The following is an 8,811-nucleotide window of genomic DNA, read 5'->3' as shown; positions in this document are numbered from 1 at the left end:
ACATCTGAGGTCATCAGTCCCCTAGAACTTACAACTACCTAAACCTAACTAACCTAAGGACATCACACACATCCATGCCCGAGGCAGGATTCGAACCTACGACCGTAGCGGTCGCGCGGTTCCAGACTGAAGCGGATAGAACCGCTCGGCTACAACGGCCGGCGATACATCATTCCTTAGATATTTCGGACAGCAGTACAGCCATCTCTACTGTGGTTCTAGGCTTCTGTGGATACAGGTGGTCATCACACAGAGCAATGTTGGTAGTATGTAACGTATACATGGTTCGCAATTAACAAACGTAATCCTCTCTTGTGGAAATTAAAATGTAATTCTTTAAGTGTTTTATTTGTTTTTCTCTTAAGCATGCCCTTATAATTGTTTCCACCAAGTTTCATGTCCTACGAACGCCGGCCGGGGTGGCCGAGCGGTTCTAGGCGCTACCGTTCTAGGGGACTGATGACCTCAGAAGTCAAGTCCCATAGTGCTCAGACCATTTGAACCATGCCCTACGAGCACTGGATTTTCAATGAGACCCTCTCAACTAGTGAAACTTTAATCATAACCATCCTTTGCTGGTTAAGTTGCCAACGGCCTTGCCGCAGTGGTAAAATCGGTTCCCGTCAGATCACCGAAGTTAAGCGCTGTCGGGCTGGGCGAGCACTTGGATGGGTGACCATCTAGTCTGCCGGGTGCTGTTGGCAAGTGGGGTGCACTCAGCCCTTATGAGGCAACCTGAGGAGCTACTTGATTGAGAAGCAGCGGCTCCGGTCTCGGAAACTGACATATGGCCGGGAGAGCAGCGTGGTCAACACATGCCCCTCCATATCCGCATCCAGTGACGCCTGTGGGCTGAGGATGACACGGCGGCCGGTCGGTACCGTTGGGCCTCCATGGCCTGTTCGGGAGGAGTTTAGTTTAGTTTGTAGGTTAAGTTAACGTATCAACTTTACGGCGACATGGGCATGTTGTGCAGTTGCGGTTACAAGTCCACTCTTAGCTATCTTACATCCTTCACGTGCACCATAGTATAAAGATCGGGAGGTTTCGACTCTGGCGCAAAGGCATTCGTTTCGATTCCACTGGGACAACTTTCGCCGTTGATTTCTTCAAGCAGCTTGTCATTATGCCTTACGAGCCTGGGTAGAGTCCGTTCGAGACTTTTACACCACTGGAAAATATGAGGTAATCTCGGAAACCAAAGTCGGTACCTCGGCATTAATAGCAAGTTTCCACATGCCCAGAATTCTTCTCTATTAGGATTGGCACCTAAAACATTTCGATCAGTCACCGTGAATCTCGAAAGCCGACAAAAAGTGGGAAGGCAGTCTTAGTCTTATTTATGTAGCTAATTTACATGCTTCCATAAATAATATATTAAAATGAGATACGGCGGGTGGTTGACACGCGGAAAGCAGGTGACGCTGGATACACACCCCAATTACGCGCTGAATTATTGCGGCTGCTGGGCGATAATCGAGCCTGGACTATGAGATGGCCGGCTGTCTGTCTCTCCTTCGTGGTGACCGGGCGGGCGCCTGCCCGCTTTGATCGCTCCCGGCTCGTCTGCCAACCTCTACGTTCCTCCAGTCGATGCCTCACCCCAACCTGGCCCTGAGGCGCCGCCTGACCTGGATACATTTTTTTGAGTCATCATTTCTCTCTGGGGTGGTTTGATGCGTCCCGCCACGAATTCCTCTACCGCTCTAACCTCTTCGTCTCACAAGGGACCTTTTGAGTGCGAGATAGCAAAGCCGGCCTATGTGGCCGAGCGGTTCTAGGCGCTACAGTCTGGAACCGCACGACCGCTACGACCGCAGGTTCAAATCCTGCCTCGGGCATGGATGTGTGTGATGTCCTTAGGTTAGTTAGGTTTAAGTAGTTCTAAGTTCTAGGGGACTGATGACCTCAGCAGTTAAGTCCCATAGTGCTCAGAGCCATTTGAACAATTTTTTTGAGATAGCAAAAGGCCAATGATGTTTACGGCATTCGACGCCCCATATATTGTCTAGCATGCAACGACGATATTGACTGCTAATGGCAAGAATGGGGGAGGGGGTGGGACTGGTGGTATCCAGTGGTGAGCACAGCACGAGGCTACGGAGCGTAGTTGAACTGCTTAGTCGACGAGTAACCCACAACAGCGTTCCCGTGCTAGTGGTGTTGATACAAAACAGAACAATGGCAACGATAAACAAGACTTGCATGAAATCTACAACAGTTGCCGAAGATGACTTTTCGTCAAAAAAGGAGGAGAAGAAATTGGCCATGGTGAAAAGGAAGTGGCAGATAAGAGTCAGTGGTATGTGTACGCTCGACAGTGCGAGCAATGCACATGAGGAGTACAGTGATGAAGATATGTGCTTTACAAGTGAAACAGATACTGAGAGATGTTGAGCAGTGTATTTTCTCGTTCTCGTTGCACTGGGAGCCACAAATCCTGTCTCCAGTGAAACGTGGTAAAGAACACTCGTTGTCCAAGGACCGGGTACGAAACATAATTAGTTACATGGACGATCGTCCGCAGCGTAGTACAAACCATTTATCAACAGATTTCTAGTAAGTCCGCAACAGTAGGGCCGTGTAGTGCATAAGAAAAGCTACGGATATTGCAGGGTCGAAAAGGCGCAATTGTTACGAAATCTGGTAAGTTTTGGAAAACAGCCACAAGTCGCACTTTGTATTTTTTATTATGACCGGTTTCGCTCTTCATGTGAACAAGAGCATCATCAGATTATACATTGTAAGAGATGCAAATTGAGGCAATATGGAAAACTTACATTGACATTATGTAAAGTAAATATTCTGCTTCCAGTGTGATGGCTTACGTTAAAAGTTGGCTGACAGCATTAAAGATTGCCTTTACAGTTGGCTGACAGCTCTAAAGATTATTTGGCTGTACTATATTACTTAAACTGACGTTTAAAGTACAGTAGTAAATTATGACATTGACAGCGCCAAACATGAAATGGATTTACAACATTACTTGTAACGTCCATGATGTAGCCTATCCAAAGATAATTTATAACTACAGAAAACGAAAGTTTAATTAATTTCCTCTTTTTTTGTGCGTGTGCATAGACGTCTCGGATCTGTACATCTCTGCTTATCTTTAAAAACAAGTACGTCTGTAAAAATCTGTATATACATCAAAATACATTATAAAAATACATATTTATAAATGTCTATACAAAAATGTATTCAAAAGTACCGTTTTTAAAAATATTTCTGTTAGGATGATACGGCCGGTATTATATTTTGGTTGCTTATCTACAGCACTTTATTAAATAAATGGAAGAGCCCATGTAGATTAAATTCGTTTTGTTCGTTTAACAAATTTTGCAGGTTTTTTTTCTAAGAAAATTTCCGATTCTTCTAAAACACTTAACAGTGGATCTTTATCTGCGGTGTTCAAATGGCTCTGAGCACTATGGGACTTAACATCTTAGGCCATCAGTCCCCTAGAACGTAGAGCTACTTAAACCTAACTAACATAAGGACATCACACACATCCATGCCCGAGACAGGATTCGAACCTGCGACCGTAGCAGTCGCGCGGTTCCGGACTGAAGCGCTTAGAACCACTCGGTCACAGTGGCCGGCTATCTGCGGTGTGGATGATTTTCATACGTCTTCTATGTCACCTACTTTATGCTATACGATTTGAATTTAAATTGCTGTTTCTTTTAACGTGTTTTGAAAGCTCTTCCAGTTTGGACAGTCTACGTGCTCTGAAAATAAATGCAGTTCTTTAAGTATCTGACGGCTGTAGAAAGTTATCTCACTAAAATATTAGTTTTGATACTTATTCAAAGACGCTACCCCTAGACCATGGATGAAATCCCGGAAACACTGGAGTACAAGTACACTACAATACGGATAGAAAGCGGTTATTCGCAGCAGTCGTCAATCAACATAAAACTTTCAGGGTTCTCGTACTATGTACTTTTCCAGTTCTTCTGATGCTGCTTTCTATCAGCGTTTCGCTTCACCGTCTAGCCATTTTAGAGATTTACGCGTCCATCTTTAGGTAGATTTACGTGAATTATTACGACATGTAAATCTTACGTCTTTGATTTTGGGGTAGCTTATGGCACTATCTAGAAGCAGAAAGGAAAATCACAAACACTGCTTTAATATATTGTTCAAAGTATTGTTTAGGTCTGTGATTGCAAAGGTAAAGAAAGAAAATGTAAAAATACCTACTGTGACCACAAGCTCCTATTTTTGTCTTAATTATAGCACACGCTTCATCATATACACTATGAAAATACTGAAGTAAACAACTGTGGCGTCTGAAATCTAATATGAGCGAAAAAATTTAAAATAAAAATGTAAAATAATTATATCTCCAACAGTGGCAAACAGAACACACATTTTAGTACAGCTCTCAAAGTATTATGGACGTTTTTAGTTGGAAACGAGGACACACATATAAATCTAAATATCTCCACGGCCACAGCTTCTTCTTCTGTTGTGTTTACATAAAATACGAACATTAATGTGAGTAAATATGGCGTTTAAACAACACTGAGTGTAAGGAATACACAAAATAGTTGTATTTCCAGCACTGGGAAATTTACACAACTATTTAAAAAATGGTTCAAATGGCTCTGAGCACTATGGCACTTAACTTCTGAGGTCATCAGTCCCCTAGAACTGAGAACTACTTAAACCTAAGTAACCTAAGGACAGCACACTCATCCATGCCCGAGGCAGGATTCGAACCTGCGATCGTAGCGGTCGCGCGGTCCCAGACTGTAGCGCCTAGAACCGCTCGTCCACTACGGCTGGCACACAACAATTTACTTAATATTATAGCGCAACATTTCTAATGTGTATTTGTGAGTGTTTCAGTTGTTATATTGTTTCTATTACAAACGGTAACTTCTTGAGAAAAGTTATACAAATAGAACCTGCAACACACTGCACTATTTAACAAGGAAAATCACCAAACAGTCTTGCGATTGAAGAAGATATTTCATTTTATTTTCTCAACCGGATTCGGCAAATCAACATGCCATATTCAGGCCCCATACGCACATCATGTATAGCCATTCAAACGTGTCGATATTAGCATACGGAGCCATCAGTATGCGGATGTCGTGAATTCGCAATTCATCTCCTTCCTTCGAAGACCTGACGAGAACTGATCACACTTGCATTCAGAGAAAGTATGTCTACGAAACTAGACAGTACTCCAATGATGGAACAATGATGTAAATGATAAAATCGTCTGGTTAAATGTCACGAACTTTCGGCCATGTGACCCTTAGCCGTTGTCAAGTGATGCAATCAAGTGATATCACTTAATAAAAGCCAAGGGGCACCAGGCCGAAAACTCGTACCACACAAACGGCTTGTAGTGAAATTGTGTGCTTACGGAATATCGTCTCAGTTATGCGACTGGATTCTTGATTTCCTGTCAGAGAAGTCACAGTTCGTAGTTATTGAGGGAAAGTCATCGAGTGAAGCAGAAGTGATTTTTGGCTTTCCCCAGGGTAGTGTTAGAGACCATTTGCTGTTCTTTATTTATACAAACGATTTGGGAGACAAATCTCAGCACCCGTCTCAGGTTGTTTGCAGAAGACGCTGTCGTTTATCTACTATAGTTCAATTCTTTTATCTTGGCGGCTCGCGCATGCCCGCCCAGACGCGGGAGATTGCTGCGTTGCCAGTTGCACACGATGCACGTGCCAATAGAAGCAGCGCCATAGTATAGCATAGTTCGCAAGCTTACGTGTAGGGGGGAGCGCGCAGTTCATGAAGTAAAGCCACCACGGCCGCATTAACCCTTTCGCTGCCACAACGACGTGCTCCCTGCATTCCGCGCTGTGCGCGATTTTGTCACTGCACTGCTCGCCTGTGCAGACATATCATGTTCCCACTGCTTTGACACTCTTATCAATCGATTCCACAAAAAGTATGTGGTCCAAAAATTAGATTTTTACACATCTTCTTGACTGATACCTTCCCCCCATAAATGACTTAATTTTGTTTCGATGTTCAACGCAGTTATTATGCAGCATTAAATATAGTAAACCATTGCACGAAATTTTGAAGAGTTTGCAGAGGTAAAAGTCCATAGCGTATACTTTCCGTATGGTCGATTTTAGTTGCCACAATGTTGAGAATGAAATGTGGACAAGATACCTAAATTTCACATAAAATTTACTGTATAACAATAGCTCATTTAAGTACCACATATGTGTCGTATGTAATATTGAGAACTATTCCGTCTTTCGCGACTGTAACAAAAGTTTTATTTGCACTGAGCACGTTTGGCTTTATTTTAAAGCACTTCAATCAATGAAAAGGAAGTAGACAAAATACATTAAACAAAACTGTGGACTTAAAAAAACATTAGGACTTGAATATACTGTCTATCAGTGAAGTGCTCTGAGCTATGTCAAATATAATTTTTGTGTGTGGCGCACACAAACATCATTTATTTGCTAAAACACTGATCTGCCAACACAAACGTTGAATATTGTGTTACCGCAGCACAAAACTACGAAAGGTGACTTGGCAATGGAGGAGACAAAATACTGTCCACTGAAGATGCTTCAAAAGAGAGAAACGCGTCTGGCCTAAATAATTCCCTTATTACAGTTGCAGAAGAGGAATATATTTCAGTACCATTGGTAAAACTGCGACTGTGGAACAAAAACGAGAAAGAGAACGTGAGTACCATTGTGTACGTGCCACACCTTTCCTTGATTGAAGTGCTTTAAAATAAATTCAGACGCGTCCGGTGTAAATAATACTTTTATTACAGTCGCGAAAGACGGAATTAAATTAAATGAGATATTGCTATACAGTAAATTTTGTATGAAATTTAGGTATCTTGTCCACATTTCATTCTCAACATTGCGGCAACTAAAATCGACCATACGGAAAGTATATGCTATGGACTTTTACCTCTGCAAACTCTTCACAATTTCGTGCAATGGTTTACCACATTTAATGCTGCATAGTAACTGCGTTGAACATCGAAACAAAATTAAGTAATTTATGGGGGGAGGTATCAGTCAACAAGACGTGTAAAAAATAAAATTTTTGGGCCAAATAGTTTTTGTGAAATCGAATGATAAGTGTGTCAAAGCAGTGGGAACACCATGTGTCTGCACAGGCGAGCAGTGCAGTGATGACAAAATCGCGCAGAGCTCGGAATGCGGGGAGCACGTGTCTGCAGCAGCGAAAGAGTAAATGAAGAGACAAAGCACTAGAAATTTCAAAAAATTGCATTCAAACGAATATAATTTGTGAAGTAAGGCACTTCGATATTGTTTTTAAATAATGAAAAAATTAAGCACCGCATAAGTTTCGAACTCAGATCGTTTCACTTAGCAGCCCAACACCTTAACCGTTATGCTAACGCACCTCGTCTGAGTACATAACGCCACGAGGCCTATAAGACGTCACGCAAAATACTGACAAACACTGTTGGTATGACTATGAATTACTCACACTTCGTCGAAGTACAATAGCAAATAAACAATTACCGCTGTTCTTTATTGCGAAAAAGCGGTTCGTGAGAGTGATACAAACACCTTTCCTTGCTATCACCTGAATTAGGAGTCTTATTGCTTGTTTGGTTTAATTAATTAATAGAAAATAAAGCAATTGGTATAAAGAATACTTTTTCCAAACTTTGTATAAAAGAATGTCTGCTATCAAGACATTGCTTTTGTTCTATTACTTTATTTATGACTGAACATTTCTAAAACTGAAGACACTCGTCCATGCTCTGCACTGCAGTCGAGATGTGGCAACGTCGTTCTCTGTTCATTGGCTGACTGTGTTTTGTGACGTCAGATGCGCAGAACGAACCTAAACTCGGCCGCCAACATAAATGACGCGCACTTTAGTAAAGTCATCAGAAGATCAAAACAAATTTCAAAACAATTTAGAAAAGATATTTGCATGGTGTAAAAATTGGCGATTGACCTTAAGTAACTAAAAGTGTGAGGTCATCCACATGAGTGCCGAAAGAAACCCTTTAAATTTCGATTACACAATAAAGCAGTCAAAATTAAAGGCCGTAGATTCAACGAAGTACCTAGGAATTACTATTTCGAACAACTTAAATTGGAAGGAACACCCAGAAAATGTTGTCGGGAAGGCTAACCAAAGACTGCGTTTTATTGGCAGGACACTTAGAAAAGGTAACGGATCCACTGAAGACACTGCCTACATTTCGCTTGCCCGTCGTCTTCTGGAATACTGCTGCGCGGTGTGGGATTCTTACCAAATAGGACTGACGGAGTACATCGAGAAAGTTCCAAGACGGGCAGCACGTTTTGTATTATTGCGAAATCGGGGAGAGAGTACCACTGAAGTGTACAGGATTTGTGGTGGACATAATTAAAACAAAGGCATTTTTCGTCGCGGCGGAATCTCCTCACGAAATTTCAGTCATCAACTTTCTCCTCCGAATATAAAAATATTTTGTTGACTTCGACCTATATAGGGAGAAACGATCACCATAATAAAATAAGGGAAATTAGAGCACGCACGGAAAGATACAGGTGTTCGTTTTTCCCGCGCGCTGTACGTGACTAGAATAATAGGGAATTATTGTGAAGGTGGTTCGATGAGCCATCTGCTTGGCACTTAAATATGATTTGCAGAGTATCCATGTAGATGTTGATGTAGATATTTAACCAGCTAACATGGCTGAAATCTTCAAAAATTTTGCCTGTATGAATCATTGTAAAACCATGCATTCATACAATGTTTTGATTATTTTACATTGGATCTTCAGAAAATTTTGTCGGTATTTGTAATTATTTTCCATCATAACAAAGG

At 41.7% G+C, this 8,811-nt stretch overlaps 1 pseudogene; it reads left to right on the top strand.

The window, feature by feature from the left end:
• Positions 1 to 586: 586 nt before the first annotated feature.
• Positions 587 to 704, top strand: LOC126095949 (5S ribosomal RNA; annotated as a pseudogene).
• Positions 705 to 8,811: the final 8,107 nt, after the last annotated feature.

Source organism: Schistocerca cancellata, chromosome 8 (genome assembly GCF_023864275.1).
Source record: "Schistocerca cancellata isolate TAMUIC-IGC-003103 chromosome 8, iqSchCanc2.1, whole genome shotgun sequence".
In the NCBI taxonomy this organism is placed as follows: Eukaryota; Metazoa; Arthropoda; class Insecta; order Orthoptera; family Acrididae; genus Schistocerca; species Schistocerca cancellata.
This window is presented reverse-complemented; position numbering and strand designations above follow the sequence as displayed.